The sequence below is a fragment of the Puma concolor genome, chromosome A2 (genome assembly GCF_028749965.1).
Source record: "Puma concolor isolate L17-30 chromosome A2, mPumCon1.1.hap2, whole genome shotgun sequence".
NCBI classification, from domain to species: Eukaryota; Metazoa; Chordata; class Mammalia; order Carnivora; family Felidae; genus Puma; species Puma concolor.
The window spans coordinates 47,180,205-47,202,808 of record NC_141668.1 but is presented as its reverse complement, the minus strand read 5'-3'; the positions used below and the strand labels follow the sequence as shown (position 1 = coordinate 47,202,808).

The 22,604-nt window shown below is 37.7% G+C and overlaps 1 protein-coding gene across 3 annotated transcripts in view; it reads left to right on the top strand.

Moving 5' to 3' along the window:
• The first annotated feature begins 803 nt into the window (after nucleotides 1-803).
• The window catches only part of ITPRID1 (ITPR interacting domain containing 1), a 105,356-nt gene continuing 83,555 nt past the window's right edge, over nucleotides 804-22,604 (top strand). The window contains exons 1-2 of one of the 3 annotated variants that reach the window (XM_086693188.1): nucleotides 18,510-18,766; nucleotides 18,899-18,944. The gene's annotated coding sequence lies outside the window, so the exon portion shown is untranslated. Of the gene's footprint in view, nucleotides 929-18,509; nucleotides 18,945-22,604 lie in introns of those variants that run through there. The other 2 variants (XM_086693180.1, XM_086693199.1) reach the window with 2 other exon arrangements.

Below are 22,604 nucleotides of genomic sequence, written 5' to 3'. Positions count from 1 at the left end.
GGTCATTTGACCAACCAGACCACCCACTTTCTGAGCACTCAGAGTAACTAAATATACATCAACTCCTCCCTTCAATGTTTTCTTACAATTACAAATGGTATGCCAAATTCATACAGTAACTTGTAGGATCATTATAGTACCCAAATTCACAATTGTTATTTTCTAAGTCATAAATCATACCCCAAGGTGAGACTCCACGTAGACATACAGATGACTTTATAGCCATACATATGACTTTGCAGTTCCCCAAATGTATCATCCTGTTCAATAATTTTCTACCTTTGTTTGATGTTCTACTTTCAACATCTTTCCCACTACCCCAAGTCTAGCTCAAACCTCATCCATCAGGAAAACTCCTATTCATGCTTCAAAACTCCTTTCAGACACTACTCCTTGGTGAAGCCTTCCCAAATTCCTGGTTGATAATATGTCCTCTATCACTCTGGGTCCTCAACATTTCTCCATGGAAGTTACTAGTTGTGGCCCCCAAAAGGCTGTGAGATCCTTGGGGAGAGGAAAGTGATTTGTTCTTCACATCTCCTTTCCCCAGCCCTGGGTCTGGCACAAGGTAGACCTCCAAAAATCTTGTGGTGCCCATGCATACAGGAAGTCTCCTCTAATTTGGCTCATTTGTCTGAAGGAGCCCCACTATCTCAGATCCCTGTTTTGAATGTTTCCTGATACAAAAAGATCAGGAAAACAGGTTTTTCCCTGGGACAAATGGGCGTGGATTATGAAAATGTTATGCAAGATTAGTCAAATGCTACACTGTTTCCTTCAGGAACTGTCCAGGTACACAACTGCCAGAGAGTTCAGGAGTGGAGTTTGTGTTGCAGGTGGATGAGGGCCGGTGGAGGCTGTTGTGATGACCAGCTTCTTGAGGGGGTGGGCTTTGCTTGTCCCCTGACTTCTACTCCAACGGGCCGAGGTAAGACTGTTCATCAGTTTTGCCTTAGCAACCTGAATGTTCTTCTTGATCACTAAAAGAAGGGGCATAGAAAGTCTGTACCCTCTTTCCCTCTTCCTATTTATAAGTCCTTTTTATTTATAAGTATTTCCAAGTATCTTTTGACTGTGACCAAGCTAACACGCTTGGGTTGAATGCAGGGGATGTTGATGAGACTGCAGCTGTTAGAAACCAGTAGAATAATGTGAAATGTTGTGGATCATGCAGAGGCTGAGGAGTGAGGAGGAGACAGAGGAAGGGGATTAAGTCGGAGTCTCTGTGGGTGGGGGCAGATCACAGATGATAATAATCTAGAGCTGTAGCTAAGAAAGGACAAATACATGGTGTGGTCATGAGACCTAGCTGAATGCAGAGGAGGGGAGAAAGGCAGGGGGTGGGGTGGGGGGGGTGGGGGGGGTGGAGAGAGAAAGAGAGAGGAGAGGAGAGTCCAGGAGGTAAGAACTACTTATAAGCATGATGCTCCATTTCTGGTTTCCAGATGGTGATATTTTTGTGTGAGGATGTCATTCAGGACAATGTTCAGAATGCCCTAATCAGAATGATATTTTGGTACTTTGTAGCCATACAAAGTATGGCTTTAACAGATATAAGTTGCTGATTAATGAAACATGCTAAAACTGATGAAATTGACTGTCCAATGGGATAATAGAGCAGATTTATACATATATATTTCCATATCAACATATAGAAATATAATTGCTTTTATTTGATATATGTGTGTCTGTCTCATTATATAATAAAAGTAACTGTACTATCAGTAAATACTTTTCTAAAGTCACTGCAGGGGTCCCTCTCACTTCTCCTGGTTCCAAAATCACCATCACGGGGGTACCGTCTGGAGAGCAGGACGGTCTCTAGTAATTGTTTATTCATATTTGACGATATGTTGCTAAATAAGAACTTTCGTTGGCCACTCCCCCAACCCCTCCAAAACAGGAGATCAAGAAGTGAGGGAGTTTGAGGGAAAGGATTTTTCTTTTTTAGAAAATAGCTGTAGGGCTGCTTTTTAATTCATTTTTGTACTTCTCTGTTGAAAAATACATAGAGGGATAAATGCAATGAGACAAACAATCTGCTTTCTCCAACAACAGTAAAGGGAAGTCTAGAGAGAAACCAATCATGATATGTTCATACAATGGACAACAATATGGCCACTAATTTTGCATACATTGTCTTGTTTAAAATGTTTGTGATGAGTCAAAGTGATACCTTTCTTATGTAAAGAACAAGTAATTGAAGGAGGGGAGTGTGAATGAGAGAATGAGAAAAGACAATGAAGAAATCAGGGCACAAATCCCAAGAATGTGATCAAGGTGTACTCTTTTGCAGAAGGGACTAATGATTTTCTATTTCATGTTATAAGGGGCCAAAGACATTGTGTTAGGAAAAGACATAGTCTAAATATGTATTAAATCATCCTTAATAAGTTATGTTGCTAATAATATACTGGGCTCCTAGTTAAACATTGAACTTTTAACCAATTTAATATATTAATAAATGGGGCATTCAGGAAGGAAGGGGAGTACTTTGGAAGCTTAGTTTAATTGTCTTTTAAACCATTGGGTGCACAGAACAACTTGAACAAGTTGTAGAGAATTCCAGAGACACAGGGGGACACAGAGAGAGGGGCCAGAAATTAATAGTAAACCCCATTTTATAAACATCATATTTTATAATATGCACAATATTTTATCACCTTAGTGTCTTATTGGAACTTTAGGTCATTTTGCAAAGGTTTTTTGGTACATATTTATAGGTTCTAGAAAATAAGTATTGAAAATATTTTCAGGGGCACCTGGGTGGCTCAGTTGGTTAAGCGACCAACTTCAGCTCAGGTCATGATCTCGCAGTTTGTGAGTTTGAGCCCCACGTTGGGCTCTGTGCTGACAGCTCAGAGCCTGGAGCCTACTTGAGATTCTGTGTCTCCCTCTCTCTCTGCCCCTCCCCTGCTCATGCTCTATGTCTCTCTGTCTCTCAATCATAAATAAATGTTAAAGAAAAACATTTTTTTAAATATTTTCAAAGAAGAGATTCAATAAATCAAACTTTAGACTTCATGTAAAAAGCCCACCCAAATTATACGATCTTGTTTGTTTTCTTATTTATTTCTATTAAGTCTATGAAGTCCAATTATGCCTTTTACCCTATAATTTTAGACACCCTGGCTATCCTTCAAATCTCAATAGAGAAAACTCGGGGATAGTGGGGATATAGTGTATAAAGATGGCAGGAATTGTGGTTGAGTCAGAGATAGCAAAGCTCAGGAAAAAGTAAGTCACCCATTCTGAGCCACAGAGATAGTGGAGGGTGGAGCCCAGATTTACATCTAAGTCCAAAGCTATACTCTTAAGAAAAAGATACATTTTTCCTAATTCAAAAGTATTATATGCTCACATAGCTATAATTAGAGCCTCACATACCCTTTTACACTTTCTAAAAGGGCAATCTTTATAGAATTGTTAAAGCAGTGACTTCTCTGGGAGAAGATGTGACTGGCACCAAATGTTCCTGACTCAGAGGTTGCTGTGAAAATAGTGTTCCACACAAGAGGTATCCACTGCATTAGATAGTAAAAGAAAGATGGATATATGCTAGATGGAATAATGGCTCCTATAGCAAAGATGTCAATATATTTCCTTGCATATCAAAAAGGACTTCAGGGCACCTGGGTGGCTCAGTCGGTTAAGCTTCCAACTTCTGCTCAGGTCATGATGTCACAGTTCTTGAGTTCGAGTCTTGCATTGGCCTATCTGCTATGAGCACACAGCCTGCTTCGGGCCCTCTGTCTCCTTCTCTCTCTGCCCCTCCCCTGCTCACACTCTCTCTGTCTTTCAAAAATAAATAGACATTTTTTAAGGACTTCATAGAGATGATTAAGTTAAGAGTCTTGTGATAGGAAGATTATCCTGAATTATCTGGGTGCACCCAGGGTGAGCACAGGGGTCCTTGTTGGAGAGAGGTAGGGGAGTGACTGAGAGAGGAGATGTGTTAACACAGGTAGAGGGTCCATCAGAGAGATCTGAAGATGCCACCCTGCTGGCTTTGAAGCTGGAGGAAGCAGCCATGAGCCAAGCAATGCAGGCGGCCTCTAGAAACTGGGAAAGTCAAGGAAATGGATTCTCCTCCAGAGTTCCCAGAATGGAATGCAGCCTTCCTAACACCTTGATCTGAGCCCGGTGACACCCATTTTTGACCTCTGACCTCCAGAACTATAGGATAATAAACGTGTGTTGTCTTGAAGCTAAGTTTGTAGTAATTGGTTACAGCTCATTCGGAAACTAATACCACTGTGATAGGTTTTTCTAGGTGAACTTGTCGTTTCAAGCAATCAGTGTCACTGAGGGGCAGGAGTGAGATTGTGGAGAATATTGCTGATTAAGACAGAGCAGAATCTTTGATGTTGGAAGAGCCTCAGAGTGTGACTTGTAGATGTGTAGACAGTGAAGGGTGCTTCTCCATCATTCTTCCTTAATCTCAGGCCCAAGGAGAAAGCAGCATAATTAGAGTGACATACATATAGCAATATGTTCACTTTATCACACAGGATATTTTCTGCAGATTGTAGAAAATAAAAAAAAAATTAACTAAGATCTTACAAAATAATTATCCTTGTATTCAACCCTTTCATATTTTAACCATTTGTTAAATAATTAATAAATTATTTAAAACTTACAGAAAAAGACTTTCTGAACCAATTCCCACAGAGCATACATTTCCTGAATCTCAACCTTCCATCACCTTCCAGAAGATCCAAAAGAAGAATTTGGGCAAGCCATATAATCTCCCTAGAGTTCTTATTTTGTGAAATTATACCCAATTCATTTAGATGGGAAAAGAATCTTGAATCTTAGATCTGGAAGTAGCCCCAGAGGTGGCAATGGCCCAAATTTTTCATTTTGCATGTGAGGAAACTAGAGCGGTTACTTGTCCAAGATTTCACACTGCATTGCCCTCTGCCTGTGTCCCCAAAGGCACAATATTCCAGGATCTGTACGAGGTAGTAGGAATGCAGAATATTTTTTTTTTCCTTGAGAATTTTGTAATTTGAGAAGAAGACAGACAAAACAAACAGCATAAATGTATAAAATGGTTTCTTGTATGGGGTGCCTGGATGGCCCAGTCAATTAAACATCTGACTCTTGATGTTGGCTCAGGTCATGATCTCATGTTTTTGTGAGTTCAAGCCCCACATTGGGCTCCATGCTAACAGTGTGGAGCCTGTCTGGGATTCTCTCTCTCCTCTCTCTTTTACCCTCCCCCACTCACACTATCTCTCCCTCTTTCCACATAAGTAAACATTAAAATTAATTTTTAAATGGTTTCTTGTAAATACAATGACAGAGGTAAGCACAGGGCTCTGGTTGAGCTTAGAGGAGGGGCACACAGCCCAAAAAAGCATCAACCATGAATATCTGTTGATTTTAAAAATAAAACTTCTTTTTACTTCTTTTTAGTTTATAAAAATAATTATACCCTTGGTAAATTGTTTTTAAAATACTGTCTCTCTGAATATATATATAATTTTAATACATATATTCCTATCTGTCACTTAGCACACTATCACAAAAAAATCTTAATTTTAAAGTCACTGAATCTCAGAGTTGGAGAGGATGTACTAAATGCCATCTAGGCCAATTTCTACATGAATAAAACTTTTTATTTTTTGATAGTGTTAGATTTATAGAAAAATTGCAAAGATAGTACAGAGAGTTTCTCATGTCCATTTGTCCCTATTATTAACATCTTACATTAGTGTGGTACATTTATTATAATTAATGAACCAATACTGATACATCATTATTAACCAAAGTCCACACTTCATTTAAATTTCCTTAGTTTTTACCAAATGTTCTTTTTTTCTGTTCTACAATCCCATGCGGGACACCACATTACATTTTGTTGTCACTTCTTCTTAAGCCCCTCTTGACTGACACAGTTTCTTAGATTTTCCTTGTTTTTGATGGCTTTGACATTTAAAAAAACAAAAACAAAAAACACTGATCAGGTATTTTGCTTTTTTTTTTTTTAATATATGAAATTTATTGTCAAATTAGTTTCCATACAACACCCAGTGCTCATCCTGATCAGGTATTTTGTAGACTGCCCCTCAGTCAGAATTTGTCTGGTGTTTGTCTTCATGATTAGAGCAAAGTTCTGAGTGTGTAGGAGGAAGATCACAGAAGTAAAGCACCATTCTCTTCATACTGGATGAAGGGTACATGACTATCAACATGACATCGCCGTTGATGCTCACCTTGATCACTTGGTTCAGGGACTGTCAGGTTTCTCTACTGTAACGTTACTCCCCACCCCCCACCTTATACTGCACTCTCTGGAAGGAAAGTAACTACGCATAGTCCACATCCACGGGGTGGGAAGTTAGAAGGTGGTGTATCTACCTACATTATTTGGAATTTTTCTGCATGGGAGATTTGTCTGTTTTCCCACGATCATTGAGGACTCATGGATATTTATTTTAAACTTTTAGTTATGATCTCATACTGTTTTATTTATTATATGCTCATATTGTACCAGCTTTGGCCATTAGGAACTTTTTCAGCAGGATTTTGTATCTTTGACATACCACATCAGTGTGTGTGTGTGTGTGTGTGTGTGTGTGTGTGTGTGTGTGTGTGTACGTGTATGTGTGTGTCCTTACTTTCTGGTGCTGTCAGGACCTATGAGTTCCTGTTTTATATTTCCTGCCCTAGACCTATAATCAGCCATCTCTCAAGGAGCATTGGTTCCTTATATTGGAGAAGGGTATTAGAAACCAAGGCACGCTTATTAATGGTGCGGTGTTTTGCTTCTAGGCCCTCTCAGCTGACAGAAGAAATATATATATATATATATATATATATATATATATATATATATACACACACACACACATATATATATACACACATATATATATACATACACATATTTTATTCATGCATATGTACATATATACATATATATGTATTTCTTCTGTCAGCTGAGAGAGCCTAGAAGCATATACATACATACATACATACATATATATATATATATATATATATATATATATATATATATATATATAATGCTGACCCATGTATACAGACATACCTATAAATATGTCCATATATAACCATCTGTACCTACACTAAGTTAATCATGAGTTAGTACTGATGTCCCCAAGTCTAATCCATTACCACCTGGATCGCTGTAGCCTCTTCCCTTTGCTTATGTATAAATTTCCACTCCAACTGTGAGAAATCTGGCTCCCACATTACGTTTGTGTCTTTGCCCTTTTATTCTCAGTTAGCCTGAGAATTTATCCCTTCTATTAATCTTTTAGAAAAACTGGCTTTAGTTGCATTTATTTTTCTCTAGTGCTTTCCTGTTTCAACGTCATTGATTTTCGCTCTCATTTTTATTATTTTTCTTTTCTTCTACTTGCTTTAGGCTTATGTTGCTCTTCTTTTTCTAGTTTCCTAAGGTAGAAGCTTAGTTGATCAATTTTAGACTTTATTTTTCTTTCTAAAATATGTGCTATAAATTCCTTTCTGAGCACTGCTTTTGTAATTTTGTGTTTTCATTTTCATTGAGTTCAAAATATTTAAAAATTATCTTGAGATTTCTTAGCTCACATTGTGTTGTATAGAATTGTGTTGTTTAATGCCATTTGGAAATTTCCCATGCTTTTTTCCATTACTTATTTCTATTTTGATTCCACTGTGCATGAGAACATATTAAATCTTCACATTTGTCCAGTCTTGTAAATGTATTTTTTAGCCCAGAATGTGGTCAGTCTTGTTGAATGTCCCATGTTAGCTTGAGAAGAATGCACATTCTTCAGCAGGTCAATGCAGTTTTCTATAAATGTAATTTGGATCAAGCCAGTTAATAGTGTTGTTCAGGCTTACTGATTTTCTGCCTACTTTGTGTATCAGTTACTAAAAGAGGGGTGTTGAAGTCTCCAACTATAATAGTAAATTTGTCTATTTCTCTTTTAAGGTCTACCCGTTTTTACATCATTTTTTGGATGCTTTTTTGTTGGGTGCATATGCAAGACTGTTATGTCTTCTTATGTAATTATATTATGCCCATCTCTATCCCTGATAATCTACCTTGCTCTGAGGTCAGCTTTGTTTAAAGTGTATATAGCTAATTCAGGTTTCTTTTGATCAGTGTGGTATATCTTTGTCCATCCCTTTTATTTATCTGAGTTCTTATATTTAAGTGCATTTCTTATAGACAGCACAAAATTAGGGCTGTTTTGTTTTTTTTTTATACCCTCCTACAGTATTTGGTTTTTGACTGCTGTGTTTAGACCATTCACATTTTAAGTGATTATTAATGTAACCGGATTAGTATCTACTATGTTCGTAACTGTTTTCTCTTGGTTGCACTTGTTCTTTGTTGACTTTTTCCCCTCCCTTTCTGCTTTTAATGAGCATTTTATATGATTCTGTACTTCCTGGCTTAGTTTGTCAATTATATTAATTTAAAAACATTTTTAGTGATCTCCCTAGAGTTTACAATGCACATTTTAAACTATTCTAAATTCACTTTTAAATAACGCTATACCACTTCAGGTGTAGTACAGATACCTTAAAATGGATACCCAATTTCTCCTTCCCATCCCTTGTGATATTACTGTTACCCATTTCACTGATCCATATGCTATAATCACTCAATACATTGTTATTATTGTTACTTCAAACAGTTATATTTGAGATCATTTAGGAATAAGAAAAACAAAATGTTTTCCTTCACCTGTATTTATTTATTCTTCCATGATACTCTTTTCTTTTATCGATCCAAATTTTTTTTTTTTTTAAATTTTTTTTTTCCAACGTTTTTTATTTATTTTTGGGACAGAGAGAGACAGAGCATGAACGGGGGAGGGGCAGAGAGAGAGGGAGACACAGAATCGGAAACAGGCTCCAGGCTCTGAGCCATCAGCCCAGAGCCCGACGCGGGGCTCGAACCCACGGACCGCGAGATCGTGACCTGGCTGAAGTCGGACGCTCAACCGACTGCGCCACCCAGGCGCCCCTCGATCCAAATTTTTTACCTGCATCATTTTCCTTCCACATAAAGAAATTCTCTTAACATTTGTTGGCAGACAATTCCACTGATGATGAATTTTCTCAATTTTTGTGTTTCTGAAATGGCTTTATTTTTCTTCACATTTGAAAAATAATTTCACTGGATCGAAAATTCTAATTTGGTGGAATTTTTTCATTCAATGCTCGAAATATTTCACTTCACTCTCATTTTGCTTGCTTGGCTTCTGGTGAGAAGTCTGCTGTAATTCTTATATTTGTTCCTTTGGAGGTACATTTCCCCTCCTCTGGTTCCTTTCAAAATTTTCTCTTTGTTTTTAGTTTTCTATGGTTTGAAAATAATACAACTAGGTATGATTTTCTCATATGTATACTATCTGGTGCTTTCAAATTTCCTAAATCTGTGGTTTGGAGTCTGCCGTTAATTTTGGAAAGTTTCTGGCTATTATTTAAATATGCTTTTCTGCTCTGCTCTCTTTCTTGTGTTTCTGATATTAAAATTATACATGCCGCATCTTAAAATTGTCCCACAGTTCTTGGATGTTCTGTTTTAGACTTCATTCTTTTTCCTCATTGACTTTTAGTTTGGGAAGTTTCTACTGGCCTATCTTTAAGTTCATCGATTCTTCCCATGGCTGTGTGAGTCTCCTAATGATTTCATCAAAAGTGTTCTTCGTTTTGTTGCAGTATTTTTTCATTTCTAGACTTTCCTTTCAATTTTTTCTTAAGGTTTCCCACTCTCTGCTTACATTACCCTTCTTTTTTTCTTACATGCTGTCTACTTTTTCCATTATACCCTTAACACATTAATCACAGTTATTTTACATCCCTTATCTGATCATTCCAACATCTGTGTCATATCTGAGTTTGGTTCTAACAATTTTTTGTCTCTTCAGACTATGTTTTTCTTGCCTTTGATATGTATTGTAAATTTTTGTTGAAAGTCATACGTTTTGTATCAGGTAATAGGAACTGAGGTAAATAGCCTTTAGTGTGAGAATTTATGTTAATCTGACTAGGTATGGGGCTATGTTTAATGTTTGCTATAGCTCTAGGTACCAGAGTTTCAAATTCCTCTAGTGTCCCTGTTTATAGCTCCTATCTTGACTTTGGTTTTCTTTAAGTAACTCCTCCAAGAAAAAGTGACACAGAGACTTATAGCTCTTTCAGCTATAATCTCCTTTTATTATATTGAAACCCCATTGGCATATTAGTTAAATGTTGGGGAGAGGAAGCATTCTACAATCTTCCGATTAGATCTCAGTCTTTAATGACCTATATGTTAGGGTTGTGACTTTCACAGTTCTGTTGTGAAAAGACTGTTTGGTTAGTGGGATAGCCTTCTCCTTCCTGCCCACATTGCCCCACCTGGTAGCACCATTCCCCTCTATATCCTTAAAGCCCGACCCCCGTTGACTACATTTTGTTTTGTTTTCTCCATAGGTGACATAGGCTAAAATGGTCTAGTATAGGAGAAAAGCTCTTCTACAATTGGAGTAAGGGTCTGTCAAAGTCTTTTTCCTTTGGAAAGCTGCAAAGACTATGGAGAAGGATCTGAGCATATTTCATAATACTTTCAATGCTTTTCCTCTCCCTTTCCCAGAGCCATGAAGGGATCTTTCCTTCATCTTCTCTGTGAGGACCTGGTAGGTTTCCTGGAGGTAAACCCCACAAAAATGTAAGAGATTGTCCTGGATTGTATCCATGAGGGATGTAGATGCTCTCAAACTGTGTCAAATTCAATGTGTTTGTGTTGTGAAATAGTAACTCACATACCACCCCTCATTAGAATTGTATCAGGTTTCAATCTAGATTTAGAAAATGCTATTCTACATTACAAATAATACTACATTTTTTATTATAGTCTGTTCTCAAACTGACACTTTTAAATTTTGTTAACATTTACTTATTTTTAAGAGACAGACAGTTATTTATTTTTAAGAGACAGAGTGTGAGCAGGAAAGGGACAGAGAGAGGAGACACAGAATTTGAAGCAGGCTCCAGGCTCTGAGCTGTCAACACAGAGCCCGACACAGGGCTCAAACCCACAAACTGTGAGACCATGACCTGAGCCAAGGTCGGGCACTTAACTGACTGAGCCACCCAGGCACCCCTCAAACTGACACTTTATTTTTCAGTTGTAGTTGACGTTATTGCCCTACCTGTCTCCTTTAAGTCTTGAAGGATTTTTTCTAGTTTCTAAATTATTGGAGAGCAATGAGTCAAATTTTCATATGGAAAAGAACCTAAACTTTAAGGAAGCTGATTTCCATGTTATTTCTAACAAAAACCAATCTGTGAATCCCTCAGTGCCATGAAAATTTTTTTGTACATCTTACTTGTGAATGTGTATTTGAATTCATATTTTCAATATCACAAGGAAAATGACATGTAAATTTTTAATCTGTTTCCTTTGAAACTTAATGAGTTTTCATTGTGTCATAAAATAAAATGCTTAAATGAAAAAAAAAAAAAGAGGGGCTCCTGGGTGGCTCAGTCGGTTGAGTGTCTGACTTCAGCTCAGGTCATGATCTCGCGGTTGGTGAGTTCAAGCCCCGTGTTGGACTCTGTGCTGACAGCTCGGAGCCTGGAGCCTGCTTCGGATTCTGTGTCTCCCTCTGTCTCTGCCCCTCCCTTGCTCATGCTGTGTCTCTCTCTCTGTCTCAAACATAAATTTAAAAAAACATTAAGAAAAAGAAAAGAAAAGAAACCTGGGCTTTTTTCTTACTATGTGAAGTTTGTTGACAAAAATGATAGTTGTAAGGGTGATGGTTCTTCTTGAACCACTGAAGAACCAGCTAGACTAAAATGGCTTAGAACCACTATATTGAACAATACTGAAAACACTCATGGAAAGGAATGTGACAAGGCACATTGTAGGAAGCATAATATATCACTAATATAACAACTTTCCGATGATCCTGATACTTTTCCGTACTCAAGACAATGTGTAGGCCAGATGAATCCACGTACCATTTTTTATGAAATGTCTCTGAATAATTGACACACTCCCTTCCGACTAAACATGCAGTGACTTTAGTAGAGAAAGGAACAAAACCAGTGCCATTGGTTCAGTTTATCAGACATTTACCGAACAGTTATTTATTTCCTATGAGCACCGTAAATGGGAATATGATCCAGCTGCCTGAAGTGTCCTAGAAAACTTTCCCCAAATACCATCCATTTGCATCCTGAAAGCATTTTATACCTCAATTACAGTGATAAGCAATTTGCAGCATATGCAGCTGTTTTGAGTCCTGGCTAGTGGTCCCATTTCAGGAGTAAAGATTAGAGAGCTGCCTCCATTGTGTTACTTTTCTATATGGTCAGATTTAACACATTCATTGTTAAAAAGCAATTTCGGTCTTCTTACCGACTTTCATTATTCTGCAGAGTGGGTAATCTAAGTCATAAGAATGTACATTTTCCCCCATGGGGATCAGTTAAGTGAGACATTAAAGGAAGGGTTTTGTTGTTGTTGTTGCCAGTAATAATGCAGCCCATAAACTTTTAAAATATATCTTGAATTGCTCTGCTTCTAAAAAAAAAAACTTCATTCACCTATCCTCTGTTATCTTAGATTATTTCACATAGTGTTACAACTTTTTGTTTATTACTCTATTTCCATCCTAAAAAGAGGGCTCCTTAATTCAGCGAGACTATCTTATTTTTACATCTGTAGTACCTAGAAGAGAGTTAGCCCAGAGCTATTGTTCAATAAATACAATGAAATGTTGAGATGAAATTAATAAGATTCTATTGAGATTTGAACCTAGCCTCTTTCATTACTGAGCTCTAAACCTAACCTATGTATCCAAGCTGCCTGCACAATTATTATTATTGTCATCATACATACAAATCACAATGCATCTAAGATGACTGTAGTAAGTTTAAAGACCATTCTTCATACATTATTGCAGTGATCCCTACAATAATTCTGTGAAGGGAGCATCTGTAAAATAAATGTTTGCATTTTACTGGTGAGAATACTGAGATTCAAGAATTGAGACCTGCCCAATGTCTCACATGTAGTACACACTGGAGCCAGCTCTGGGTCCTAAGTTCTAAGCAATGTATGCTTTTCTTTTGTGTAAAATGGGGTTTTTCTATCTCAACACTCTTTTGGTATTTGGAACGGAAAAGTTCTTTGCTGCTGGGAGACGGTGCCTGCTCTGTGCATTATAGCTTGTTTAACATTATCCTTGGCCCCTATTCATTAGATTCTAGGAGCGACCCCCACCCCACTGTGACAACAAAAATGTCTCCAGGCATGGCCAAAGGTCCCATTGGCCAAATCAGTTCCAGTTGAGAGCCAATGGTCTAACAGTAGGCACAATGTGGCACAAAGTACTCTGGGACCAGCATAAATAAAATGAGGGTAAAATGGTATTGGGGGGGGGTCTCCTTCACAGTGGAAACAGCATTTAATTTGAATTTTTACTGTAGAAAGATTGAATTGACCTAGCAGGATTTATTGTGATGAGAACGAATAACAAATATTTGTTGAGCATTCATGATGTGCCAAATTTAACTCTAAGGGCTAAAATATAATAAGCATTGTTAAATGTCTTCTTAAAATGAAACACCGTCTTAACATCCATCTAGTGGAACATAGAGCTATTTGGGGTCACTTAATCTCATGATATGCATTTAACATCTAGATTTATCATTTTATCTGCTAAAGATTACTTAGGAAAGAATTGCCTCCAATTTATTTTTGTAGCTTACTAACATAAATCAGTCCCAATCATCATTTAATTGTACTGTACATGGAGATTGTATTTTCTAGTAAGTTTCTGGCTCATTGGGAATGTTCAAAACTATTGAATTAAAGTGTCTTTGCAAAATGCGGAAGGAAGGAAAGCCTACCTTTAGCTCTTGTCCCTGTTAAGCCAGGGTTCTTGGAACTGCATAGAAACTCTCTCAACAAACATGACAGATTGATGAGCCTGGGCCTAAATCTACTTCCCATCTATTCAGAACCACTGGAAAACTGAAAAAGACTCTGACATCTCTGAAAATATATGCTTTCTTTCCCTGAATTAATCATTTGGAATATGTATAGGAGCTGTTTGCATACTCTTTGTGTTGATCTCTAGAAATATATATAATTATTAAGAGTATGGATTTGGGGGACAGATAGACCTAGACTTGCCTACCTCCTACCTCTATCCATATGAACTATATGACTGAGGACAAGTTGTTTTAATATCTGTGAATCTCCGTTTCCTCATCCACAAGATGAGGATAAGAATGATTTCCACCTAGGGCACCTGAGTGGCTCAGTCGGTTGAGCATCCAACTTTGGCTCAGGTCATGATCTCATGGTTTGTGGGTTCAAGCCCCGCATCAGGCTCTGTGCTGACAGCTCAGAGCCTGCAGCCTGCTTCGGATTCTGTGTCTTCTCTCTATCCGCCCCTCCCTCCCCCAGTCATGCTCTGTCTCTCAAAAATAAATAAATGTTAAAAAAAATTTTTTTTAAAGAATGACTTCCACCTAAGTTTCTTGGGGGGATCAATTAATAAAGTGTTGTCACACTTTTCATGTGGGATTTGGCACAAGCCAATAACAAGTGGTGGCCATCATTACCATCATCTTATCATCTAATTTTTGTCACAATTACTAAATACAGAATTCCTATATGGGAGGACTCCCTTGAAATGAGAGTGGGTTTACCTTTAAAGGTATGTTGACATAATCTTTTCCCTAAAATAGGAAACACTTCATTGGGTCTTAGTAAACAATGAGGGTCTGAAGAAGATTCTAGGGAGGCTGAAGCTTTCTCTCCCTACTGCAGGCTCAGTCTCTGATCATTAATCCATCACTACCATCATCATTCACATCTTTTTTGTAAGATAGGTTTTCTGAGGGTCTAAGTGGGAATTGTAGCACTCTTCCATCCTAATCAATATGTCTTTTTAAATATTTAATAATAGGAGGTGAGTGTGTGTATAGAAGAACAATGACAAGAAGCAAAATTGACCAGAGTTCAATCAGGAGAGAGGATGCACTAACCAGAAACAATGATTCTGAAATACTGAGATTTGTTGGGATTTACTCCATCAGAGTTGTCTTGGAAAACTTGAGGGAAAAAATGTAGATTTTCTCATCCCACCCCAGACCTATTGACTGACTAAAAACATGCTCATTCAGGTTTGAGAACCCTTTAACCAAAAGTCTCAACTGTCTGTTGTCTCTCCCTATGATAACCTACTCCCAGTAGATATTTCAACAATGCATCGAACTCTGTTCCAGAATCCAAGCAACCTGATGATTAAAATTTGGCTTCTCATGCAGGTCAAAGGTTTCAGTTCTTTAGAGTTCACAAGTGTGCTTTAGCTCTTGGCATTCTTAACCCTTTTCCTCATCTTGCCCTCCTTCTGGGTCTAGATTCTCCTCTCACTCCAGACTCTCTCCTGGAGTGAATTCATCTGTCACCCTGGCTTCAATTAGGAGTTATTTTGTGGCTGCACATGTATGTTAGTCCAGACTTCACTACTGAACTCTAGACTCACTATCCAAATTGCATTGTGATACTTCCCCTCAGTGTTTCCAGGGGAACTTCAAACTACATTTGCAAAGCAAAACACACTGGATCCCTCCATAAACTTACTCCTCCTTCTATAATCCCTGCCCAATAAAGGAAATGGTATTGTCCACTTGCCCAAGTTGGCAACCTGAGAAAAATCTTTGACCACGTCTCCCTCCACATTGAGGACAGTCAGTAAAACCTACTGATTTTTTTCTCCCACGTAGTCCTAAATTACTCACATTTTTCTCTCTAATCTTGGGGCCCTGGTTGTAGCCACCATTATATCTCAACTGGTTTTCAGCATCCTGCCTTCAGTTTTTGTTCTTTCCATTCATTCCACTCTCCATATTGAAGCAAGAGGAACTTTTTAGAATATAAATTTGATCGTGTCACTTCCTGCTACCCTCAGAATAAAATGTAAACCTCTTAATAGCATATGACATCTTTCATGATCTGGTTACTCCTTCTCTCTCTGGCTATATCATTTGACACTGACTCTTCATAAGTCATGCAGTAGCCGTACCTAGATTCTTGCAATTCTTCAAGTGGACCATTCTTTCTCTTGCCTGAAGACCTTTACACATGCTGTTACCTCTGCCTAGATCACCCTCCTTTCTCCCACCCACGTAGAGCATAGGGGGGTTACCTTTACTTACTGACACCTTAAGAAGGCTATCCCAGACAAAGGAGATTACAAGTGAAATCACTTGATCAGGAAGACATTAAAACGGTGCTTCTTTTAGCCTGTTTCCCAGGATAACCCATTAATGGTTGAAGCATTACATAGGGGATTCCTGAGACTTTAGTTCTAGTGCTGAATATACCAAAATTTCATTTTGTGACACTGTGAAACCACTTAGCTTTTCTAGGTCTCACTTTTCTTATCCTTAACATTCTATTACAAGATTTCTGTGTTAACCCAAAGAGATCAAGTCTATGAGAATGGCATACTTATTGAAAATATTCATGGCATCACTTTTCTAGCTCTACCCTCACCTTCCTTCTAGTTGGACAACCCCTCCCTTTTAGTTTATTTCTCTTCTCCTTCACCTCCTCAACTAACTAAAATATCAAGTTTAAATTTGATATTTTCCAGGATGTTTTTTCCAAACCCTCAAAGCTGGGCTGAGATCTCAACTTATGAGATCCCATAAAACTTTCTTTTTCCCCAGAAAAAAACTTAGCAACTCTACTTGTCATTTTGATCTACTTTATTACCTCCTCCCTTGGACAGTGAACTAAGTCACTTTACTTTAAGTACCGATTTGTGGCTAAGGTGTGTTCTTCTGTAGGCTGAGGGGCAGACCTACAAGGAAGTGTTCTATTTGGGAGACTGTTCTTGGAATATCAGTGCACTGGCTATCAACTGCACATTGTTTACCAGGCTTTGATATATATTGTATCTTCTTTAATTTTCATGCAGAAAGCTTTTTTTTTTTTGGTATTCAGTGATGTACACATTACTTTTTCTGAATTAACTATGCCTCTGAAGAGGAATTGATTTTCCCAAGACCATTCTAGTAGGAGCTATGTTTAGATACGTTCGTGTTCTCCCAATTCCTAATGCATATTTCAATGCATGTGCACTGCAATCTCTCACTAAATGAGCTACATTAATAAATAGATATGTAATTAATAGTCAAAATGTGAGTATTTGAGGGTTTCTTTGTAGATGTGATTGCATGGTCATTTTTATTTAAAAAAAAATCACTTTAAAAAATCATCTGAGATAAAAACTGTTAAAATAAAGGACTTCATTTTCTAAGTCTAGTTCTGGACATGATATTTTGAGTAAAGTTTATTTATCAATTAACCTTTGTCCAAGACCATCATATCCTAATGGGTGGTGCAGAGATCCTGGTCTTCTCAAGGGTAAGTGGGCAACGGATGCCACAGGAGGAGAAGGATGTGGTGTTACCCCTAGCCTTGAGACACACTTGGACTCCTGAGAGTAGAGATTTCAGACATTGGTGGTGAAGAAGTGAGAGAAATCCTAAGAAACAAGAGCCATCTCCAGGGATAGGTTCAGGGCCAGTTTATATAGGGCTATTGAAATCTTGCTCACAGACACTAGGAGGTTTGCAGAGGAACTCCCTAGGTGTGTGTGTGTGTGTGTGTGTGTGTGTGTGTGTGTGTGTGTGTGTGAAAGAGAGAGAGAGAGAGAGAGAGAGAGAGAGAGAGAGACTAAGGCTAAAACAACCTTAGTCCTTCCCTTTTGTATACTGGGGTTCCTGTTTTTTTGAAGTTAAATATCATTTGAAATGCACATGGTCTTTTCTATAATTCTAAACTCTGATAATGCAGTTTATCAACATGAAGACAATTGTTGGCATGCATGACTCAAGAATAGAATAATTGTCAGGTTGTGTTTTAGCATTGTATCCTTTGTAAGGATCCGTAGTAAATGTGACCATGAAATTTAATTTTTTTAAATGAGGATGATAATGTGTTTATTTACCTTTCTGAAATGGAAATGATCTTTCAATGAAAATACTTCATAGATACTGAAATCCCTTGGAAAGTAGAACTATTAGCCCTGACAATTTGGGCCCCTTCTTTATGGGTTTGGGAATATGTGTGTATATGTTTTGTTTCCTCTGAACTTTCTAATAGAACTTCCTGGGAATTGAATCTCTCCACCTGGAATATCAAGTTCTACTGTCCTCATTTCCAGTGATGGTTTGCAATGCAAATTGTTGGGTTGGTAACACATAGCACCATAACCATGGTAACCAAATGAAGACAAGTTTGCTTTACTTCCTCAGCAAAGTACTTTCCAGCCCTGCATTCAGACCTGATGCTACTGCCAACAGTCAAGGGCATTAAAGGAACAGCCAGAGGGTTCATAGAAATAAAAACACAACTGGACCCATTGTATTCATTTCCCACACTCCTCCCCTTAGTCCAGAATTTGTTACTAAAAACTTCTGCCATTTCTAACTACTTTCTAACTGCTTTCTTGGAGGCAAGGGTAGAGAGAATCACCATGTATCTTTATCCCCAATTTGACTATAGATTTTGGCAAGCAGACTATCCTGGCTTTCTGTGTCTAACTTCAAAATAGGAGCAGATAGAAACCTGGTCACAGTTCTGTGGTCACAAGGACTTTTTTAGTGTTAGCAGCTGTGATGCTCAAGGAGACAGGAAGGTGTCCAAATAAAAACACTTTCTGAGAACAACTACAGCAAGCTACAAGGGCCACTTCTCTGCCGAAATTCCTTTCCTCTGGTATAGTAATTCTTATAATTTGTTAGTTTGTTTCTCGCCTGTGGGGGAAGGGTATTAGTCCTCTGTTCTCATTTTCTCTCCGTTGGAATGGAAGGGCAGCTGTGGCATGTTCTGAATCTTCTTTACCTGCAGGTATGTGACCGGGTGCTTCCCAGGAAGAAAGACTATTAGCAGTAAGGTAAGCAATCTAATTGTCATGGATCCTGGCCTAGATGATTTCAGCACTCCCATGACTGCCTGGGTGGCCTCCATTAACATGGAAAGGTCAAAAACACAAGGGATGGGAATGCTCTAGACTCAAGATTCTTGGTTTATTTCCCCTAAGTTTGAATACCATTTCAAGTAATGTTCCTGAGATGAGGTGCAGAGATTACATTTTCCTTCCTTTTGTAGCTATTGGGACTTGTGTGTCATTTTCACTGATTGTTTATTGCTGCAGTGTGGCTCAGTAGATGATTTTCTAACTCTGCCATTCCTTCTATCATTATTTGTTGGCATTCTACTCTAAAGAATAGCTTCTTCATCTCCCACATGTCTGCAGATTTTAGACATTGGTACATATTACCTGACTTCTCTCCAGGAGGTTTGACTATTTAATATTTCCACAGTGATGAGTGTCAATTTCCCACCTTCTAGATGTTCTCACACTAATGAATTTCTGAGAATCTAACATGGGTAACCTATTGTCTTTTTAGCCTTCACTTCCTTGTACGTTACATTTACATTTTTTAGCCATTTCTAGATTTCCTATTTTTTAATTGCCCTATTACATTGCTGCTACTTCTATGTATCTTTTTTTATTGATTTATAATTGCATGTCATATAGTAAGTACATAAAAACCTTTAATTTCACATATTCTACCAAAATTTTTAGTTTTTTTTAACATTTTGACATTTTTATTATCTTTGCAATAGGAAATTTTAAATTCTTAACTGGTTAAATCCATCATGATTTCCCTTCTTCGCCTTTGGTGTCATTTCTCCACAGGTGTTTACCACCTCAAGATTAGAAAAATGTTTACCAATATTTTATTCTAGGACTATTTTTTTAAGTTTATTTATTTATTTTGAGAGAGAAAGAGAGAGAGAGGGAGAGAGGGAGAGAGAATCCCAAGCAGGCTCTGTGCCATCAGTGCAGAGCCCAGTGCAGAGCTTGATCTCATGAACCATGAGATCATGACCTGAGCTGAAATCAAGAATCTGATGCTTAACCAGCTAAGCCACCCAGGCACCTCTAGGACTATTTTTGTTTCATTTTTCTCATATTAAATCCTTAACACTATTGAAATTTATTTTGATGAATTATTTAGGGCTCTCTTTTTTGTTTTGCTTTGTGGTTTTTTTCATTAAATTTTAAATTTAGAAAATTTAAATTTAGAAACACACATACAGTTCTAAGAAATAATACAAAGTTTACCTGCCTTAATGCAAAAATCTTTTCAACAGTACATGGATAACCTATTTCTGCCTATGTAGATTTTTATCTGGGACAGCCATCGACAGGTATAAAGTTGTGACATCAGGATAGTTTCTTACAATCACTTATAAGGAATACTATCTGTTTCTTTCTCCACATTCCCTGAGATTTTATGGTTATGATCATAGTGAGAAAGGAAGGATGATGATATCTTTGATGTCAGAGGAGTAAAGTACATGCTAGAATTTGCCTTTGTGAATAATCCAGGTAGGAAAGGAGATTTAGACCCAGGAACTGGCTTAAAATTTGATCTCTTCTCCTCACTACCAGCTATTTCTGTGTGTTTTTAGATGCAACACTTTCTTATTGTAGTTAAGAACTTAACCATTATGATGGTTTCCTATTGGACTGAAATATGATGCAATTTGTATTGTATAACAGTATGTTTTTAAACTTGAGGTGTGTGCATCTGAAAATCTTAAAGAAAATGGCTTGACCAGTCACTTTTTAAAGGTATTAGGAAAGGTATATAGAAGGAAGGTGTGATAGAGCCCAACGAAAAGTATCGTTAAGAAAAATAGTCATCTGCATTGGTCAAGGTTCTCCAGAGACATGAGATTATGTGTGTGTGTGTGTATACATATATATACATACACATACATACATACATACATATGCGTATATGTATACATATATGTGTATGTGTATGTATACATATATGTGTATATGTATATACATACATGTGTATATGTATATGTGTGTATGTATACATATATGTGTATATGTATATATGTGTGTGTGTGTAATATACATATGTGTATATATATATATAATTATATAATACATAATATAATTACATACATTTAATTATAGATAAAGAAATCTATATCTATCTACCTATCTCTCTCTCACACAATTATGGAATCTTAGAGGTTCCATGATCTGCCATCTGCAAGCTGGAGACCCAGGAAAGCTGATGGTGTAGATACAGGCTGAGTCTGAAGCTTGAGAGCTGGGAGCATTCACTTGTGTAAATCCGAGTTCTAGAGCATGAGGAGACTGATGTTCCAGCTCAACAATCAGCCAGAGAAAAGGGGAATTTTATTTACACACTTTTGTTCTATTTAGGCCCTCAGCAGATTAAATAATTCCTGTCCACACTGGGGAAAACAGTCTGCTTTACTTCAGGCTACCAATTCAAGTGTTAATCTATTCTGGAAACACCCTCATAGACATCCCCAGAAATTAGGATTAGCCAGATATCTGGGCACCCCATGGCTGAGTCATGTAGACACATAAAATTAATCATCACACCATCGGGTAAGATGAGTTGTGATTTCAGTAAGCTAACATTGAAGAGCATGTGTTTAATTGTCACAAATCCACTGCTGAATAGCCCTTTGGTGAAATTTATGCCATTATTGCTCACATGCATTTTAATCCCCCTGTCTGGAATGTGTGCCTATTCATTAACCTTCTTCAAGAGCCAGAGCCAATACCTCCCTTTCCAAGAAACCTTTGTTATGCCCCTAAATGATCATTTTCTCCTTCAATATTTGAGAACAGTTGTTTTATGCTTCTCTTAAATGTGTTTTATGTTCTACTTCGCAGTATATAGTTAATAAGTACTATATTTTGTAATCAACTGTAAGCTCCTCAAAGTTTCTTTGTACACAATAGACAGTAAAATATTTCACTGAATTGAATTAGTAGATGATATTATTGCATTTATTTACTTAATAGTCCATGCGTATGACATGCTTTTATGAGGAAGGACTAGTGCACAGTACTATCCCTGATGTGACAGAAACTATAAAGATGAGTAAGTCACACTTCCCACCTCCTGAGAGCAAAGACAGAGTCCAGCATGAGAGTAATCATTCATTCAGTTAACAGTCATGGCTGATCACCTATTATCATCCATGGCCATGGATATAAAAATAAATAAGTCATGGTCCTTGCCAAGGAATTGCCAAGGAGTCCACTTAGTTGAGTGGGAAAGGCAGAAGTGCAAATAAACTACTTGAGCATGAAAAGTGCCACTATAAGGAGTTGCAAAGGTTTCTGTGAATGCCAGGAGCAGGCTAGGATGGGAGTGGAGGGTGATAAGGGGAGAAAGTGCTATAAAGTGAGTTCTCTTTGAGCTCAGTAAAATGGTATCCAGGAAAGAGAAGGGCAGCACTAGCAGAGGGATCTGTAGCCAGTAGCATCAGAGAGGAGGGCATGTTGAACACAAGTAGTTCTGTGTATCCGGAATACAATGTATATGCAGGCACCTGGATTGGGATGCGTGGGAATGGGAGACACCCACACATCCTCTCATTCTCCCTTCCCAGGACGAGGCAAGGCAAATGTTGAGAAGACAAGAGTAGAAATAATGAGGAAAGCGGGAATCATTGAGAAAGAAAAATCTCTTTAAAG